Source organism: Martes martes (genome assembly GCF_963455335.1).
Source record: "Martes martes genome assembly, chromosome: 3".
In the NCBI taxonomy this organism is placed as follows: Eukaryota; Metazoa; Chordata; class Mammalia; order Carnivora; family Mustelidae; genus Martes; species Martes martes.
The window spans coordinates 10,056,447-10,077,280 of NC_137890.1; positions in this window are offsets into that span (position 1 = coordinate 10,056,447).

Here is a 20,834-nt window from a genome sequence, read left to right on the forward strand (position 1 = left end):
TACAAACTGATCTCCAGATTACCAGTGAAATTGCAGCCTTTGTATACTTATGGACTGACGTGATAACTGAAAATAACTTCCATTAGCACTATAAAAACTCCAGCTGATACCAAATGAATTTCATTTGATACCAGCAGAGAAAAATATTGGCTACTGAGATATTCTTTGTTCATGGTTATTTACAGTTAGCTAGAATCCATGTACAAGTCAGCCAGCCAGAAGGCGCCAGATGATTTCCCACACTCAACGACCTCGTATGGAAGGTCTTCCACAAAAGACGGGCTCGCCTTCATTTACTGAAATCCGGGAACCATGCTTGTCACCCCTGGTCTACCACGATACATGGAAATGTCTAGTAATTAAATTCTTTGGAGTAAGAAAGATGTAAAAAATAGGTAGTGCCTGGAGTCTGACATTCCTCCCCCACTTCTACCCCGATATCCTTCTGTTTTGTAAATTTTGGAAATAGTCAACAAAATGATCAGAATATCCCCCCAAACTGTACTTCTGGACATTTTAAAAACATAAATATCTCAAACGTACATGTATCAGCATGAAGATTTAAAGGCCAACATTTTGTTATTTCCTTTGGACTTTTATCGTTTAATGAAATACCATAGATAAAATTGAGGCCCCCCATTTGGCACTTCTCCTCTCCAGATAAATGATTATCTTGAAGTTGGTACAAATACTCTCTATTTGCTATACTTTTACTACATATGCATGTATCATAAACAATTTTACAAGTCTTTAAGTAGAACATGTATCTATCTTTCTACAGACTGTTTTCTTCAACATTACAGGTTCTTTAATTCGTTATTGTAAATATACATGTGGTTTACCATTTTAACAATTTTAGGTGCACAATTCAGGGATATTAATTACATTCACAATGTTGTGTGACCATCACCAGTATACATTTCCAGAATTTCTTCATTGTCCCAAAGAGAAGCTTTGTCCCCATTAAACAGTAACTCCTTCCTCCCAGCCACTGGCTGCCACCACTCTACTTTCTGTCCCCCAGAATCTGCCTATTCTAGGTAGCTGGATGTCAAATGATATTTGTCCTTCTTTCTAGCTTATTTCACTTAGCAAACCAACATTAGGTTTTTGACATCAACACATATTGACACATACACTCTAGGTCAGTCATCTTAAATGTTGTATAGTTTTCCAGTATATTAGAAACAATAATTTACCCATTAATCAAGAGCTGGAAATTGAAATGTTGAACTTTTTGCTATAACAAAAGCAATGTTGCAGTGAATATTGAGGGAATTCACCTGGAAGTGGAAATGTTGGCTGGGTGCCTCTCCAGCTTCATCAGAGAGCTGCCAAATTACCCTCTAAAATCATTCAATCAATTTACATTGTTAGCAGACCTGGATCTGCATTCCTACTTACCCCACATCCTTACTAGGTCTGACAGATTTTCATTTAATTTTTGACAATCTGATGGGTGTGAAATGTTATATCAAATTTTAAATTGGCATTTTCCTAATTAGCAGTGAGGCTGAGCATTTTTCCATGCTTATTAACCACTTCATATATTGCTTTATATATATGAAATGACTGCTCATAGCCTTTTTGCTCTTTTAGATTATTTTTTAGGTTTTTCTAATTGATTTCTGGAGGAGACAGATACACAGATAGATACATATAGAGATGGAGATTCTGTAATCATTTGACTGCTATATAGACCAGATGACTTTGTTAACCATCTCTATTATTTCTTTGTTTTCTAGCTCATTAATTACTGATTCTATCTTTATTATATTTCCCTTCTGCTTTGGTTTACTCTGTTTTTCTTTGTCATTTTCTTGATTTGGACACTTTTTTTTTTTCAATTTTTCTCATTTTCTAATTTGTGCCTACAAGGCTACAAATATCTCCCTAAGTAAATGCTTTAGCTTGCCCACAAGCATTAATAGTGCCTTAATTTAATTGAAAAAATAATGTGATATCCCTGCTGCTAAATCCTTTCTTGTAGCTCCTTCAATAGAGGCCTAAAGGCAGGACATTTTTTTCTCTTTGTCGATGTGAAACTATCTAGACTTTTGCCTTAACTCTCGAATGAGTGAAATGATGCATGTTCTCCCTCAGTCTCTTGAAGACAGTCTTCAGGCAGCTCTTGTTGCCATGGGGAAGCAACTGTCCATCTAGAATATGTCAATTCTAAGCCATCAGTCTTCCTACTCAGGGAGAGTATAAGATGTTCTCTTTGTCTTTGGTTTCTTACAGTTTAATTTCAAAGCATCTGGGGTCACTTTTTATTATCATTATTATTATTCTCTTAGGACTTGTGTGTTCCTTCACTTTGAGAATGTGTATCTGTCCTCAATAAAATGTTCTCCACCATTGTGTCTCTCCTCCATTCTTATCCTGTCATTCAGGAACCTTTCTTAGGTCTACACTGGAGCTTGTTACTCAAGCCTCTTTCAAATTTTCAATTTCTTGATCTCTCTCCATTTACTTTCTGAATTTTTGTGTTTTTTTTTTCAAATCTACTTGTTCTTTGTTACAATATCAAATTCCTACTCTGTGATTTCTATGCCTTCTTTTAAACCTTTGATCCTTTAAAGTACATTTATTTTAAATTATTTTTTATATTATCTTTTATCTTTTATGCGGACTTGAAAATGCTGCCTTTACTTTATGTCTGCTGACCCTCCCTTTTCTTCATGTAATTTTTAATTTTGGTTATGAATTCATACCCAGCACCTTCTTGGAGAGGCAGTCCAGATTACTCTCAAATCAATTAAATCGGAATCTCTGGGGGTTGGGTGCAGGAATCAGTACATTATTAAGCAATCTGGGTGACTTCAATGTGCAGCTGAGGTTGACACCACTGCTTACAGTATCAGCTGATATTTGCTCTCACTATCTTTGTAAGGCATTTGCATTCAGCCTCTACTCTTTGCTCCTAAATCTATCTTCAATTTTGGGACCTGCAGATTTTGCTTCCTTACTTTCAGGTTGGACACATTGTGGGAGTGATTTTTTTTTTTTATTGTGGTAAAATATACATAACGTAAAATCTGCCATTTTAACCATTTTTAAGCACAGAGTTCAGTGGCACTGAGTATATTCTCATTGATGTATAAACCATGATCACTATCCATTTCCAGAACTTTTGCATCATTCCAAACAGAAACTCTGTATCCACTAAACAAAAAGCTTCCCACTGCCCTGTCTTCCTAGCCTCTGGTTACTTCTATTACACTTTCTGTCTCCATAAATGTGCCTATTCTAACTACCTCATAGACGTGGAATCATAATATTTGTCCTATTATGTACGTCTGGCTTATTCCACTAAGCATAATGTTTTCAAGGTCCATCCATGTTATAGTATTTATTGGAATTTCTTTCTTTTTATGACTGAATAATATTCCATTACAAGTGTATACCACTTTTTGTTTATTGATTTGCTCATTGATGAACACCGGGTTGTTCCACCATTTGGCCATTGAAAATAATATTGTTATGAACAAATGGGTACACAAGTATTTGTTTGAATGCCTGCTTTCAATTCTTTCGGCTATATACCTAGAAACAGCTTTGCTGGGTCATATGGTAATTCTATGTTTAACTTTCTGCAGAACTGCCAAGCTGTTCTCCAAAGCAGCTACACCATTTTACCTTCCTACCAGCAGTGCACAAGAGTTCTACATCCTTGTCAACACTATTTCCCTTTTTTTTTGATAATTGCCATCATCATGGGTGTGAAATGGCTTATTTTTAATTGCTGCCATATTTTATCCAGCATCTCTGAGTGTTGTTGAAGAAGGGGCCTTTATTTTAGCCCAGACATCCCTATTGGCCACAAGTTCACATTTAGCTCTTGAATTAAAATCACAAGAATCACTTCACTTAAAAGTCTTTAACATAGGTTAAGAGAGTAATTACCTCTCACTGCCCTCAGAGACTCAGAAAAGCCATTTTCGGGTGCACCCAGGATGGGTCTAAGGGAATGGATGATGCCAGAAGTTAACCACAATGAGTTTCCTTGTATGTTTAAAAAAGTAAATAACTATAAAATGTGTAAAATAAAATGTAATTTTGTACTCTGATATATCAGCCTTGATACTAGCAAGGTGACACACTCATAGCAAGATAATCTGAGGAGGTTTATTTAGAAAGAATCTGTGTACAAAGAAAGGTCTGGGCCAGAAAGGAAGGAAACCATAGGAATAGTACAGTAACCTAGTGTTAACACCCAAAGCTAGTACCACACCTAGGCCAAAGTCATGAGTGGAGAAAGCAACTACCTGCACCTAGAAGGTGAGAGATGAATTGAGAAGCCGCTTTGATATGAGCAATGACTTTTAATCAAGGAACACAGCCAGCCTAGAATGACCCCAGAGGGAGAAAGCCAAGGGTTTAAAAAATGTCCTCATTAGGGGTGCCGGGGTGGTTCAGTCAGTTAAGTGTCTGACTACTGAAATCAGCTCAGGTCATGATCTCATGGTTGAAATCAAGCCCTGCATTGGGCTCCATATGGAGCATGGAGCCTGCTTGAGATTCTGTCTCTTCCTCTCCTCTGCCCCTTCCTACCTTGTTTGCACATGTGCAAACACTCTCTCTCTCTAAAAAGAAAAACAGATTCTCTCTCCCTTTCCCCCTCATCTTCTGCCTTTCCCGCACCCGCCCCCCCCCCAACACACACACACACAAAAAAGGCCTCATTATCCTGCTCCCTTCAGTGGTCTACCAGCATATCCACTGGTCAAACCCAAGTGAAAACCAGCTGACAAGGAAGCCCCTGACATTATTCCCACGGTCAACTGTCCAAGGCAGAGAGCACGTGCTCAATGGAGAACAGATCTAGAGGAACAGGTAGAAATTATGCACTAATGCAGTTATCTCCTAGAAGCAATTAAAACTCCCAATGTATATTTGGGAAGTAGCCTGTGATGAGGTTACTGATTTCTATAAACCTGTAATCATGGAAATTAAAAGCAAATCATCACATCTATATTCTGTATTCCTGAGCACATACAAACCCAGTTCACATCTTATCACTTTGAATAAACATAGGAAATGCTGCACTTGGTTGTACCAGTTCCTCTACTGATGTCAGCAAGCTGTTTTTTCAAAGGCAAGAGATGTTTAGACATTTTGTAGGATAGCATAGTTGTACTCCATGAAATGATCTCCAGCATTTAGGGCTGTGCTCCCCAATCAACCATAACACGAATCCATCCTTAACTCTCTCTTTTGCTTTCATCATTTCAGTCACAGTAATTTTTGCTAAATAAATAAGCAAGTAATTTTTGCTGAGTAAATTAATGGATAGATAGTTGAAAAATTCCTGACATTCTTCTCACTCTTTCTTCTAATGGATCATCACTCACAGCCCTGAATTCCCAATGTGGCAATGTGGGATGAGAAACCCAAGGAAACATAGAAATATGTAATTTTATAAGATGTTTTTGTTATTGCTGTTGTTATTGTAGATGGGAGGAAAGAAATTCTGGGCGAGCAAGTAGATTATAAATTTTCCAAGAAGGGGATAGCATCTTACATTACTCCTAGATTTTCTGTACTCCAAAAAAGCAGTAACATTTTCCTCAAAATATTCTTATCTGGTTAATTGATTTGGGTATCAATATGGCCTTTAAGAACCTAACCTAGCACCCTTAGACACCTTAACTTAACAACCAAAAGATGAATAAAGTTATTTTTTTCTTCTCATTACTTCCTAAAAATGTATTATAATGATATTCTGGAAACTCTGGGTTTGAGAGTATGCAATTTTTTCAATTCCCTAAAGCCAGAATATAATGGTATAACATCTCATAAAAGGTATCTATACTTCCAAATCTTCACATACTTAATGAACTATTTGGAGCTATAATATAAAAAGCCATCATGAATTGGTAGAGAAACTCTGTGGATGAATAAAACTGACTCAATATCTCATCTAAAATGAAAGGAAGAAATTGCAAACAGCCAACTTTACTGAGCAAAGGAACTGAAAGAGGATCTTTTCCAAAGTCTCTTGTTTAGAGGATTTCTACCTTGAAATATTGCACACAGGGGATCCACGTATATTTGCACAGCACTGTTTTAGACGTGCCAAGGAGAAAATAAGAAACATGCCCCATCCTCAAGAGCTAACCTCCAAGTGGTAAGACAAAACATACAGACACAGAGCATGAATATAAACAAGGTATCTGATGACAGGCAAACATGAACCCTATAAACAACAAGTTCAGCTGCCACTCAGGGAAGAGAGTGACCCTAGGGGGCAGAGGTAGCCAGGCAGCCAGACAGGTGAGGCCATGGAGTGAGCACAGCACTTTGAAAAGCTGAGGAGAAAACCAATTTGATGGGAGCAAGAGATATTGGAGAGTGGCAAAAAATGTCTACAGACATTGGGACATGGCAGGAAGTTTTTGAGCAGAGACATAAGCAAGTCATAGACTGGGAAGAAATATTTGCAACACCTATATCAGACAAAAGAATTATATCTTGAATGTATCATGAATTCTTATAACTCAATAATAAAAAGACAGACAATCCAACTTACTTCAATGGGCAAAGTCTTGAACAGGCACATCACACAAGAAATATGCATACAAACCACCAGTGGTCATGGGGAAAAGTTGCATCATTAGGCATGAGAGCAATGCAAACTCCTAGGAAAATGAGATGCCACTTAGCATCCACACGATGGCTAAAATGAGTAAGACTGACAATACCAAGTGCAGACAGATGCTACGAAGCAGCTGGAATCCTCAGACATTGCTGATAGGAACAGAAAATGGAAAACCCAGTTTGGCTATGTCTTATAAAATTAAATATACATTTTCCTTTGCAAAGCAGCTATTCTACTCCAGGGCATCTACTCCTTCCTGCCCCCCACTGAATTGAAAACTCATGTCCACAAAAAGATTTGTACACCAATCTTTATGGTAACTTTATTAACAGTAACCAAAAACTGGAGGGGGAACCCCTCAAGTTTCCGTTAACAGGAGAATGGATAGTGGGGATATATCTATATAATAGATTATACACAATAAAAAAGAAATCAGCCCTCCCCCAATAGAGATGGGTCTCCAAAATATTATGCTGAGAAGGAGGAGTCCAGAGCAGGCAGTTACTAAATTGTCCAATAGTTCAGTGATGTCTCCCAGCCCCAGGCTCTTTCTCTCTCTCAGTTCCACCACTCCTCCCATTCTGTCTTCGATTCTCATGGTCACAAGATGGCTGCTACAGCTCTAGACATCACATCCATGTCAAGAGCAGGATAAAGGGGTTAGGACAACACCAGTTCCATCTGTCTTCTTCTCATCAGTCTTCCACTTCACAGTTCTTTTTTCTGGCTTCTCGTGCTTTGCCCAAAGCAGGTCACATAGCAACCCCCATGAAAACCAGAAAAGAGAATTGTCGATTTTGATTTAGACCAATTTTTATTTCTCTTCTTAGAGCTAGGGCGTATTACCACCCAGAGTTGAATCAAGGTTCCTTCTGCAAGCCAGAGAGGAGGGATGGACATTGCATAAATGACCAACAGTGTCATCTATACAACTTCAAAGCAGAAAGAAATTAATCTAATTCCCTTGGGCCTAGTCTAGGAAGAAACAGTGAGGGGAACAAATGGCCTAAACCGTACTGCAGGACCCACAAGAAGTCACCATACTTTCTCTCAGGCAGACACTGAGAGATTCATTCAATGCCAAAGGAAGAGAACAAGTGGCATGGCCAAACTCAATGTCTTGGAACAGCTACAGAGTAATGAGAAGCAAGGGTCAAGACGTCGGAAGCCCCAGGGTTACGCACTGACATTAAGAAAAAGTCAGATTAAGGAATTTAAAGAACAAAAACTAAAGGTGCATTAGTTAGCTCCGGCTGGCATCACAAAATACCACAGACTGAGTGGATTAAACAACAGAATTTTTTTTCTCACAGTTCTGGAGGTTGACATCCCAAGATCAAGGTACCAGGCAATTCGGTTCTTGGTGAGGGCCGTCTTCCTGGCCTGAGACCGCTGCCTTTTTGCTGTGTCCTCACTTGGCAGAGAGAGAGGGAGCCCTGGTGTCTCTTCCTCTTTTTATAAGGGCACCAGCCTATCAGATCAGGGCCCCACTCTTAGGATCTCATTTAACCTTTGTCACCTCCTCACAGCCCCTGTCTCCAAATAGTCACATAGGGGTTTAGGGCTTCAACAAATGAATTTGGGCGGGGGACACAAATGTTCATAACAAAGGGTCAACAGTGAACTATTTAGGGGATATGACCCATTTCAAATGAACACACGATCAGGGACATCAGGGCCTTTCTCCAAACTGAACACCTAATTCTGTTGAGAGAAAAACCATGACAGCAGCACCTGACATGCGATAAAGCCCAGGTTTTTATTTCCCCACTGGAGTCAACAGTGCCAGTCTGAGAAACGGGCCCATTCATTCAAAGTTTTTGTATGCTCACCTCTGCCTTAACCTGCCTGCTCTATACGCCCATAGCAGAGCTCCCAATGGTTGCCGGGAGCACATGCGTTGTTTACAAACACAATACATTGGCTGGCATATAGCAGCTGTGATTAAGTTAATGACTAAGTGCTGTTTTAAGATGGCAAATATCTGAAACCCACATATCTTGCATGCTATTGTTTGGTTCAGCAAATGTTTAGACAGTTGGTGGAAGTCTGCCCTGACACCGGCATTAAAAGGCGCACTCAGATGCACCGTGCATTCCCAACAACTGAGATTCTTGCTCCTCTATCATGTTCGAGACACTCGGATCTGCTGTTCAGAGGCAAAGCCATCGAGCTCAATCTCCGTGCTTCGTGAGCCATGGTTTATGGGCTCTATGACAAAAAGGCTATGACTTCTCTTCCACCATTGCCTCATAAGAAAGAAGGTGCACATGTTTTAGGTGAAACAGGCATTAGTAACATTCTGGGTCAGTGGTATTCAAACTCCCTCTAAGCAGCAGAACCCTGTTTTCAGGTGAAATATTCCACAAAGTCCCAGTAACTAAAAGAGATAAAAGTCATGCTGCTTAGCTAGAACACAGAGGAGGTGATTTTCTCAGCCCCCCAGGGAGGTCCTGAGTGCCTTTGCGATACCCTAGGTCTCAAAAGAGCCTGGTTTGCAAAATATTTCTCTTGTTGGCTTCTGAGATTTCTTGAGCCTCTTTTGACCCCTTATACATCTTGGGGAACAGAATCAGGCCTTCCCTGTCAATCTTCAAAATCAAGAGCCTAATGGGAAGGCCAGGCAAAGAGAATGAAGGCTGAAAATTACCCAGGGTGCCTGGGTGGCTCAGTCGGTTAAGCAACTGCCATCAGCTCAGGTCATGACCTTGGGGTCCGGGATGGAGCCCTGCATCAGCCTCCCTGTTCAGCAAGGCGGGGGGGGGTGTCTGCTTCTCCCTCTGTCCTTCCCTCACACTCCCATTTGCCGTGTGCATGCACGGGTGCACTCGCACTCTCTAGCTCTCTAATAAATAAGAATCTTAAAAAAAAAAAAAAGACTGAAAATTTCCTTTTATATCTTAGCTGAAATAAGTTGTGAATTCTGTAGGATAAAATAGTTAAAGGGAAAAGTAGGACCTGTCTCTCCCAGGAAAGAGATGAACATTAAAAAATAATAATAATAAAACAGTATGGACGGATTACTGGCTTATACAGGACAGGTGTGAATCCACGTTTGAATCCAGGGAAGTGCGCTGGTTGAATGAGGGTAAGAGGTCTGCACCCCATTCATTGGTCATCTGCTGTCCCCACCCAACAAGAGTCAAAGTCTCAGAAGCCCCTCTACTGAAGGCTGAGGCTCCAAAGAACGCATTTGGAAACCCATCCTTCAACACTTATGCCTGTAGTAACTAGTGTACTAAATTACTAGTAAGGAAGAATGCTTCTCAGCAGGGCTATCCAAGAGAGACCATGACTCAAATCAAGCCAGCCTTCAGCATTATTCACCCCACTTTCTGCCCCCTATCCCACTCACCAAACACAAAGTAATCTCTTCTGTTGAGGAGAAAGGCTACCAGATGAACCAGCTCACACTAAGGTATACGGAGGAGTCATGGTTCACTCATGACAGTTCTAGAGAGATGTGGGCAAAGGGAAAACAAGAAAGTGAAGCATCTAAAGAGAGATCCAAAACACCAGGGGCAAGGAAATTCACAACTGTCCTCAAATCACATCCCACAGGAGAGACCCCATTCACTTACCAGATAAAGTAGAGTTTAAGAAGCTGGTATGAAACAGCTTGAAGGAACTCCATTCAAATAAATCTCCATGCATCTAATTCAACCAAGAGTTCAACAAATATTTATTGAGCATCTATTATATGCCAAGCACAACTATCAGCATTGGGAAGACAAAGATTAAAGTAAGTAAGTGAGCTCAAAAATCCAATGAAATAGATGAACAATTAATGAACAATTTAACAGAGTAGAATGTGAAGATTTAAAAAGGAATACACTAACTCAGTTGAGGAGGGGGTATGGTGAGGTACAGCTTCACCAAAGGGTAAGGAGAGTTTTGAATGATAAATGAAAGTTTGCCATTGACTAAGAAAGAAAGTTTATTCCAGAACCAAAAACATGTGCAACTGGCAAACTCTTGAAAGCATGCTGTAATTTATTTGGATAGATTATCCCAGTGGAACATGGAACATGTATTTGGGAGTGTGGAAGCAAAGCCAGGTGCAAGGGGCCTGCTTAGAAAGCTAATTTAATAGTTCAGGCAACATATGGAAATCTGAACTCAAGCAGCGGCAGAGGAGCTGGCTTGAAGATATATTTAAGGCTGAACATTAAAGAAATTGATGACCAAGAAAGTACTCATGGGAGAGAAATTGAAAATATCCCATGGGCATCTCCTCTATCTTCCCATCACATTGAGTTACTTTTATCTCTGTCACTATCTGCATTTTTACACTATAACTCACCCACACCCCAAGACAGAAACTTGGGAGATGTTCTCAATTCTTCTCTTATCCTTAAACTGACATTCAATCTATCAGCAAATCTTAAGAAATCAACTGCTCATTATTTCTTAGATATGCTCACTTCTTCCAACCCACCTGACAATCTTGAATTTTACTTGAGCCCTGTGCTTATGTAAATCACCAATGATTAACAACCTCCCCATCGTCTAGTCTTCTAGGAAGCAGCTTATTGCAAAGAACTCCCTTTTCTTCATATGATGTAGAAAAGATTCATGGATGTCCCCATGTTCACCTGTGACAAGACAAGACACAAACCCTCCATGTTCCCATTCTTTACCTCATAAACAATTAGATGAACTGTTTGTGCCCACTCATCAAACAGAAAAAAATGCCCATTGATCTGACTTGATCAAACTTTAGTTAAGCTTCTGTCCTTCCTCCAGGTCCCTGAACTTGAACTCACCCTCAACCTGAGTTGGCATACAACCCCTCCATAGAGGACCCTCCCCTAAATAGGCTGACCTTGGGGTGAATCATTCTCTGCTACTGCCCTATCAGGTCACCCTCCTCATTTAGCCCATTGCCCACACCTATTTCTGGGTAGATGTTCCACTTAGGTTCTAGGTTCTATCCTTATTCACTCCTCCTTGTAGAAGAAAAGCCTTTTATGCCTGACCTTGGAGATGCTTGGAGATCTCACAGCCAAAGAGCTCTCCCTACTACAATAGCTCCCTTTCCTCCCTGTTGTAATAATCCTTTCCTGCCAAGTCTCTCCTTCCCTTATTTACATTTGTTTTAATTGGCATAGCACATCACCCTTGGCCAAGTCGTCATTCTCTCTCCACTGATAGACCACAACGGGCTCCACACTACCCCAGCCACTCCCCTTCCCTTCCAGCCAACTTCCAGCTCATTTTCCACACTCTGCTCATGAGACTCCTTTCCTTTGGTTCTTGGTGTGTGATTTCCTTCATTGGAGAGGGCCAAGGAACCTGATTTTGTCAGACTACAAGTCTCACAGAGAAGCTTCAAAGGCACAGGTACACAGGTGTTCATTTTATTACTATTTTTAATCTGTACATATATATATAAACCTCAATGTAAGTGTGATGAAAATATATATACACTTACATTGAGGTTTATTTGATGTGTAAATAAACTATGTTATTCTTATTTGTTAGGAGAAGTCAAGATTGGCCTATGTGTATCTCTGAAGTAGGTATTCAAATATATGGTGACACATCAAAAACTTCTAATGATCTCATATTTTGTTCTCAATTCACAGAATAACAGACTCTCCCAGAGAACAATACCTCTTCCTTTACTGACACAGTCTGACTGTGAGCGGCCAAATCAAAGCACTCAGTTCACCTATTAGGACGCCAATATCCTTAGGTCGGTCGGTGTGTTCTCCCTTCATAAAGTAGATGATAAGACTGTGGAAATGACCCCCACCGCTTTGTCCCGATATTTCTATTAAGTTGATAGGGTGCACATCCCTCCTTATGTCTCATATTTCTTTAGTAATCATCACACCAACCTGTCTACTTTTTAAGGAAAAAAACCTGTAGCATTAAGGGCCCATTGTGTACTTATTAGACACACAAGTATCTCAAAGATAAATTACACAAATAAGACTTTTTCTGGGACTACTTTGAGTCTTGGTGAATGATAGGAACAATACAACAGGACAATCTTTTAAGTGAATCAGTGATCTATTGAACATCTATTGACTTTTAATCAGAATTCATCATTTGATCCCATTGTATAGTCTATAATCTTACATTTTTTCATCAGAACTTGTTAACGTGTTTCAACTACAGAATTTCAAGAGTTCCCACCCCATGAAATAAGCTGCTATTCTTCTTCAAGAAAGAATTAATAAATTTTACTCAGTCTTAACATTTTGACTCTTCATGAAAACTTCCCATGGGTCCCTGCTCCCTGGCTGAGATTATTTTAGAACCCAGTTTAGAAACCCTATTTAGAAAGTGGTCTTATGTATCTAAATTCTTTTCAGCAGTAATTAGTTATTAATATGGTAATAATAATAATATCTAACATTGGCTGTGTATTTGCTGAGTGCCAACTAATTTACATATGTGCATTATCTCTTTAATCCTCCCAACAATCCTGAAAATGTAGTGTCTTTATTGTCATCTAACAGTGAGGAAATGTTGGCTGACAGAGAATGGGTAACCTGCTCAAGGGCACAAAGCTGAGTCAAGATTGGGACCTAAGTCTGTTTGACCCAAAGTTTATGTACCTTCCCCTCCACCTGGGCTTCTGTATTGATGTTCCAGTTAGTTAGCTGGTAGCTAAACCTTTGTCTGTCTATAAAGAAACAGGATTTTCTTTTCATTTTTTACTTCTAAGAGTCATTAGGACATTCTCAAGTGTGAGGCATGCAAGGACTTCTGAATTATGAGCTAGAGAGAACACAGAAGAAACAGGGGATGGAGGTGAATAAAGTGCCGGGTGCACAGAAGACTAACTCTTGTCCAACACTCAGTGTCTGGCACAGAGAGGATGAAAGGGAAAGACCAAACTCAAGTGGGAACAAACAGGATTCAATAAGTAAAATCTCAACAAGCCACTATGTGTAGTTAGCCTCACCAGACCAGCAACACAGAATACATTAAGTCTCTGGGGTCTCCAGGGAAGCAGTCAGCAGCTGAGGGGAGCAGAGGTGCCACCTCCAGGGGAGCCCACAAGAAACTGGAGAAGGACCAGGGAAAGTGAAGGGTCCTGGTTTTATGAATGGACCTGACCAGCAAGAAGCTCTCAATGGGTATTTGGCTCCAACTAGTGAACTGAGATTTCAGCTCTATTCCACTGGTCAGAAATAGCTTGGGAAGTCTGCAAAACGAGGGTAACAAGTGAAGAAAACCTGAGAATTGAGCTAGGAGGGTGAGGAAGATAGCAATTGGCCTTTGGTGAGGTGGATGGGACAACTCTTTTTTTTTTTTTTTTTTAAGATTTTATTTATTTATTTGACAGACAGAGACCACAAGTAGGCAGAGAGGCAGAGAGAGAGGGGGGAAGCAGGCTCCCTGCTGAGCAGAGAGCCCGATGCGGGGCTCGATCCCAGGACCCTGAGATCATGACCTGAGCCGAAGGCAGAGGCTTAACCCACTGAGCCACCCAGGTGCCCCGGGACAACTCTTTTATTGCTTTACATGTTGGAGGAGGAAAGTTTTTGAAATGGTGCACCAAGAAAACATCTTAGTTTAGTTTAGTTTTGTTTTTTTAAAGATTTTTATTTAATTATTTTGACAGGCAGAGATCACAAGTAGGCAGAGAGGCAGGCAGAGAGAGAGAGGGAGAAGCAGGCTCCCCGCTGAGCAGAGAGCCCGACATGGGGCTCAATCCCAGAACCCTGGGATCACAACCTGAGCCGAAGGCAGAGGCCTTAACCCACTGAGCCACCCAGGTGCCCCAAGAAAACATTTTAAAAGGCAGTGGAGGTGGCTCAAACCTACCTCCTCCCAACAGGAAATAAGGAAGACATCCTCCAGCCCCATCCCAGACCCCAGAAGCCTGCAGATTGGGGGAACATTGCACCAATTTCAAAGTAAGCAATAGCTCTCCGAATTATTTTTAATCCACAGAAATGTCCATAATGGTTAAAGTCTCCACTGAATCCCTCAACGTTTCCCATCTCCACCTGCCACTGCCCCCCAAAAATCGGAGGCATTGATGAAAATAATTTTCCTCATTTTGATGTGACACAAGTTTTAGGTCTAGAAAAAAGATACAACTATTATTATGTTATAAATATTCATCCTTCAAAAGACCAACCCAAAGACCATCTGGAGGATGCCCCCAAATGCTTCAATAACAACAGCTACTGATAACCACACGCGCCTGTGCTTTTATGTGTCCGTTCATGTAATTACCACATTCTATGAGCAGTCTTTCACTTTCCATCACATCTCTGGGGTAGGTTTAATTATTGCTCCCTATTTACAGAGACAGAAACCCATCTCCAGAGATATTGACTTGCCCCCGGTCACACAACCAGGAGGTTCAAGGCTGGGTCTAAATCCCATTTCTCTGAAACTCTGTAGCTTATGCCTTACCATTCCACCACAAGGCACTGCCTCCACCCTTCAGGATTCTCTCTTCTGAAGAAATGGAGGCCAGGCTCTGTGCCCACCGCAAGCCTACTCCCCAAGGTTGAATGGACCTTTTTTTGAGGTCCATCAAGAAAACACCACCGAAGTCCTAGGGTGTGGATAAGACACAAATATGATGTGTGAGCCACAGAGATGTCAGTGGAGCCTCAGAAAAAAAGAAACATCCTTGATTTCAATTGTGCCACATTCATTCTGTGATCATGCTCTTCTGGTCTGGTGTGTTCTTCCTCTTTAATCTCCACATAAATCAGAATGTCACAAGGCACAAAAGCTGTGAAATTCTGAGCCTGCCATGAAAATATGACTCTTGATGCATGACAAAAGAAATTGGCCAGATCCAGCAGAAATTCTTCCAAAGGAAGCTTCGCATTTCTCAGCCCATTGTTCTCACCTCCATATCGACTCTGTTGAACATAATGTTATGGGTTAAATGATTACTTTTGCTTGTATTTGTTCAATAAGTACCATTTATCTATCTGTGCATAATTTTGGTTTAAAGAAATTGCTCTATCCAAGACTCCCTGTTCAAGAGTCTCTTTCCATTACATGAGATAAACTGTAAAATTTATCATTTTGCCATGACCATACCATAAAAATCTATTGTCTTTCTCCATGGTCTCCATCTTCTTCCAACTTTATAAATAAGATGAACCTTTCCTAGAAATATCAACGGAGTTAGATCAGTAGTAGCACAATTCATAATCTCATACTTTGGCTAAAGAAAAAGGCTAAGATAGGGACATGACTGTGTTTCCCCTCCCATTAAGGTGGATTGGCTCTGGATGGGGGAGAAGATCACTGATTTCCAAGACACACTCAGATTCTAACTCAGATCTCCAGAAAATTCAAGAAGGCACTGACCAATGAAAATCAAATGGTTCAGAGCATCAGCCTTTATGTCATCTGAGAATAGTTTCTCCTCAAGCTACCTCAGATAACTGCCCATATCTCAGTTAGTTGTGAGGCTTTACTCACCTGATGCTTTTGCCTTATCAGGGGAAGTTCTGGCACAAGACACAGCTTTAGTCTGAAAAGCAACCCCACAGCTTCAATGATGGATCATCAAAAGATACTGATTTTGAGATGAGAATCTAAGTCTCTTTGTAAATACTGTGATAAGTGCTAAGGGTAAATTCTCATTTCTGCCATATGTTTTGTTTACAAAATATTTGAAACCAATTAGAATCTTTATTCCTATCACCATAGGACATGAGCTGTTTACTTTTATTTACAGAACAAGGAGATTTCCTTTAAATATCACAGGAAAAGAAAAAGGGAGAGCCATCAGAGTAAAGTGGTCTCAAAGTCAGGACTTGATCTTGAGCTGGGCAGTTGCTCAACCACACAATCCTTTGTTAACTAATATCCTAGTTACTTATTGTACCCAGGAGATCCCCCAAATTATATTAATCTCCAGAGTAGAGGAAAATATAACAGGGTCAACTCCCAAGGGAAAAAGGACAGTGTCTCACTCCTTTCTGAGTCCACAAACAAGGTAGCTGTGGCCCAGAGTGGAAGAAGAAGGTCCTTCTGCCAAGTTCTCTGTCCCAGTATTCTTTGGTCTTCCTAAAACAGAGGATTCTTGAGTCATCGCAAGGTAGTCCCAGATCCTAGGATGCTTTGTTGAGAGAGTTTGGGTAACATCTAGAAGGACTAGATATCCCAGTTTCCTGGAAGACATTAGCGTACCTCTGCTGACCATGCCAAGTCATTAATAGCTCCCCCTTTTACTCTCAGAGGTGAATGTTGGCAAAATATTTGGGCAACATATTACTTAGCCACCCTTTAAATCAGAAACACCTGGTTCTATCTGGCTTAAATCTATAAGATATTCAAATTCTTTAAACCATTATAAGAAATGAAAACGATCAAGCACTATAAGAAAAAATGTGAAATTCTCTGCTTCATGTCTTCAACAAATATTTACAAGGCACTGTACTTACTTAGCCTTATGCCAAATATGAATCTGTGTAAGACTGTGTTCCTTGCCCTTTTTATGAATTTAGCAAACTTTATCCTAGCTCATAAGATCTCACTGGTTCACACCTATCCTTTCTGACCGTTTGTACAAAGCCCAAACTCCTATGAGTTTGTCTTTTTCACTATCAGACTTTCAATTCTCCGTATTTTTGCTCCTGTGACTCTGCTATTCCTGTCTTGTTCTGCCTTGATATGGTGGAAACCCTCTAAGATGGCCTGTGATGATGTTATCTCCCGATAGACACATCTTTGTGTGATACCCTCTCCTTAGGTCTTGGCTACACTTACCAACTCACTTCTAAGGAAAAGAGTATAGCAGAAGTTATGAGATACCACTTTTGAGATGAGTTTACAAAAAGACTGCCTCCCATCTTGGACACCTCAACTGCTCTCTATGTCTTCATTCTGAGGAAGCCAGCTGCTCCATGGAGAAACCCATGTGGCAAGAAACCAAGGGAGATCTTTAGCCAACAACCAGCAGGAAACCTAGGTCCTTGGTTCAATGGCCCATGAGAAACTCAGAAATCCTGCCAGCAATCTCACAAGTGAGCCTGAAAGCAGATTTTCCTTCAGCCAAGCTTTTACATAAGATGGCAGCCCAGGGGACAACAAGATGGCAGCTTTTGGAAAGACCTAGAGGCAGGCACATCCAGCTAAGGCTTCATCCGTAGAAATTGCCAGATAGTAAAAGCGTTGTTTTAAGACACTACAGTTTGGGGTACCTTTTTACATAGCAATAGATAACTAATACACATGAACCTTGTCTCTTCCTATACCCACAGCTCAGCCTTCTCACCTTTCCAGCCCTGACTTTATTCTAGCTCCCAGTATAGTCTAGTCAACAGGCGCCCCAGTACTGTCCTGTCCTTCAAAAAGACTGAGACGACCAAGGAAACTTCTGTTGCGCAGCAGACTAGTGAGCATAGCCCTTTCCTGTTTCTTGCAGACCCAAGATTCTGATGCCACATCCTGGAATCAGTCCTGCCTCAGGTTAGTGGAATCACATAGCCAGTGCCTGGGCCATCTCTTAGCATCCTTCTCTTCCTATTTTAACCTTAGAAAGAATCAGATTTGAGACCCATCTTCTGTTCTTTTCAGCATGATTTTAAAGATTTTGCTTATTTGAGAGAGGACAGAGAGAGAAAGAGAGCGTGGTGGGGGTAGGAGCAGAAGGAAAGGGACAAGCAGACTCCACGTTGAGCATGGCACTTGACACTGGGCTCAATCCCACGATGCGAGATCACGACCTTAATCAGATGTTTAACCAGCTGAGCCACCCAGGCGCCCCTCTTTTTAGCATTTCTAATGCAGATGGCAGGTGGATGGCTGATTATCATGCCAGATCAATCTACAGAGTTTCAAATTTAATTCCCAGCAGTTTGGGGATACTTTTTCATGAAGCAAAATACATAGTCGACATGCCTGTACATTTCCATGGGGCTGTGGGAAATATAAAACCAAGTATGTTAGAAAGATACCACTATGTTCACTCAGGAGTTCATGTTCTCTAAAAAAAAAAGAAAGAAAGAAAAAGAAATAACCCCAAGGGCATACATAACAAAGAGAAAATCATGAACTGCAAAGAGACAGCACCTCAGGAAGAGTACAAGCAAGGGAGGTGTAGGTGTTTACACGGTGCGGAGCTTTGGTGTTGACAGGTTTCATTCTGAAGACCAGGCTGACTTCTACGAGGATCATTACATCTTATCCTCCTATGAGAACAATTCTCCAGCCATGTAAAAGTGTTTCTGCATCCATTAACGCTTCATTCTGAAAAGCTTGACTATGACAGAAGAAAAAGGTAGAATTTCATCTCAGCCTGAATTCGGGCTACTCAGCTAGAGATCAGAAAACAAAGATTTCTCTTCATAAGAACACAAGGACAACAGCTTTGATACTCTCAGGCAAGAGCAGAATCACTCGGAGGCAGAATAAAGTTCCCTTTTGGGAAACGAATATCTTTTACCTAATGATCATAAACAATTCTACATACTCTGTCAGATTCCATATCCAAGCATGGTCGAGACACAGAGCCACTGGGAGCCATCAACAAGAGCAAGAAGATGGCTACTCTGAAAATGGTATAAAACAGGATTCTCTCTGCTTTGCACTGCATCCCCAAGGGATAACTCAGGCAGCTCTGTCCTCAGCAAAGAACTCTGATTATTGTATGATCTTTGTCAGACACAATGTGCTTGTGTTTTGAGAACATAAAAGGTGACTGTGTAAGCTGCATAACACTCAGCTTGACTTTTTCTAGAACTCATATCCAGGGAGAAGGACAAAGCTGAGACAGACACCATCAGGATGCATGTCCATTTCTGAAAAAGATAGATGAGCCCCTTGTCACAAAGTATTTTTGCAAGATCTCAGACTGGAAAGAGGCATTGGTGAAACACAATCCAGGCCTTAGAGTGTCCCAAAGTTCCATCCTCAGGAAAATGAGGAAAGACGTCAACTTGGGACCTCTGTCTTCTGAGAACCTGTCACTGCTCTTGGATTTAGATCTCTGTCTGGAAAGGTCAGTAGGGTCAACAAAGATGGTCTTTGGTGTTCCTTTAGGGGGTCCTCCTCCCTGCTCCCACTCTACCTCAGGCTTACTGTTCCTCTTAGGTCATTCTTTATCTCTGTGATTTGCCCATCTCAAACACTTTCCCCCAAACACATACACATGCATGCAGGTGCACGTGTGCGTGCACGCACACACACACACGCACACACACGCATTCATACACAAACCCCAAAGCCTGTTTCAAACCCTCTATTCCTTCCATTCAAACTCAATCAAAATCAAATGTGCCCTCCACATAGCTAGTCACACAAAAGGGTAAGCATACCGGCCTTTGCTTATAATTAATACCAGGTCCTGTGGAGCGTATGAATCACTGCCTCCAAGTCCCAACTACCCACTCATGTTGCAATTTTTATTCAGTTAATCTTTAAATAGTCCTCCAAGGTAAGAAGAAACAGTGACTCGGAGAGTCAATAAAACAAAATACCCTAAGTCTAACTTTTCCATGTTTGCCTTTGCACACTGAAGAAGAGACAGGCATGCCTCCATGCCACAGCCATCATTACTAGGTGGCACTTCAAGTTCAACCTTAAAGAGGGTGAATACAAGTCAGACACAGCTCCAATTCTGACTTGGTTACTGAAATTCCAGACAGAATCAAATGAATGCCAAATCCCTAAAGTAGATGGTAGTACAACTTCTTAGAAAACCAAATTGGCTGCGTATCTTTATGGGCTGAATTGTGTCCCCTCTAGAACTCATACATTGAAATCCTAATCCCTGTATCTCAGATTGTGACTATGTTGGAAATAAGGCTTTCATAGAGATGATTAAGGTGGGCATAATCAATATGACTGCTGCCCCTAGAAGGGAAAAGGAAGACAGTGTGAAGACACGGGGAGAAGACGGCCATCTACAAGCAAAGGAGGGAGACCTGGGTCAGGTGTTTTCCTCACTGCCTTCAGAAACAACTAACCCTGCTGACACTCTGATTTTGAATTTCTGGCATCCAGACTGTGAGACAACAAATTTCTGTTGTTTAAATCACCCAGTCCATAGTACTTTGTAACAGCAGTCCTACCAAACTAATACAATATCCATTCCACATTAGGCAGCAGCACGGTTCCCTGGGTAGAACCATGTGTTGGGAGTCAGGTAAAGCTCGGTTGGAATTGCCACACCACCACTCCCTCCCTGAGTGAACTTGGGCAAGGTACTTCCTCTCTCCGGGACCAGTTTCTTTATCTATAGGGTGGATAATAATGTCTATGTCATGGAGCTGTTATGAGGATTAGAGGA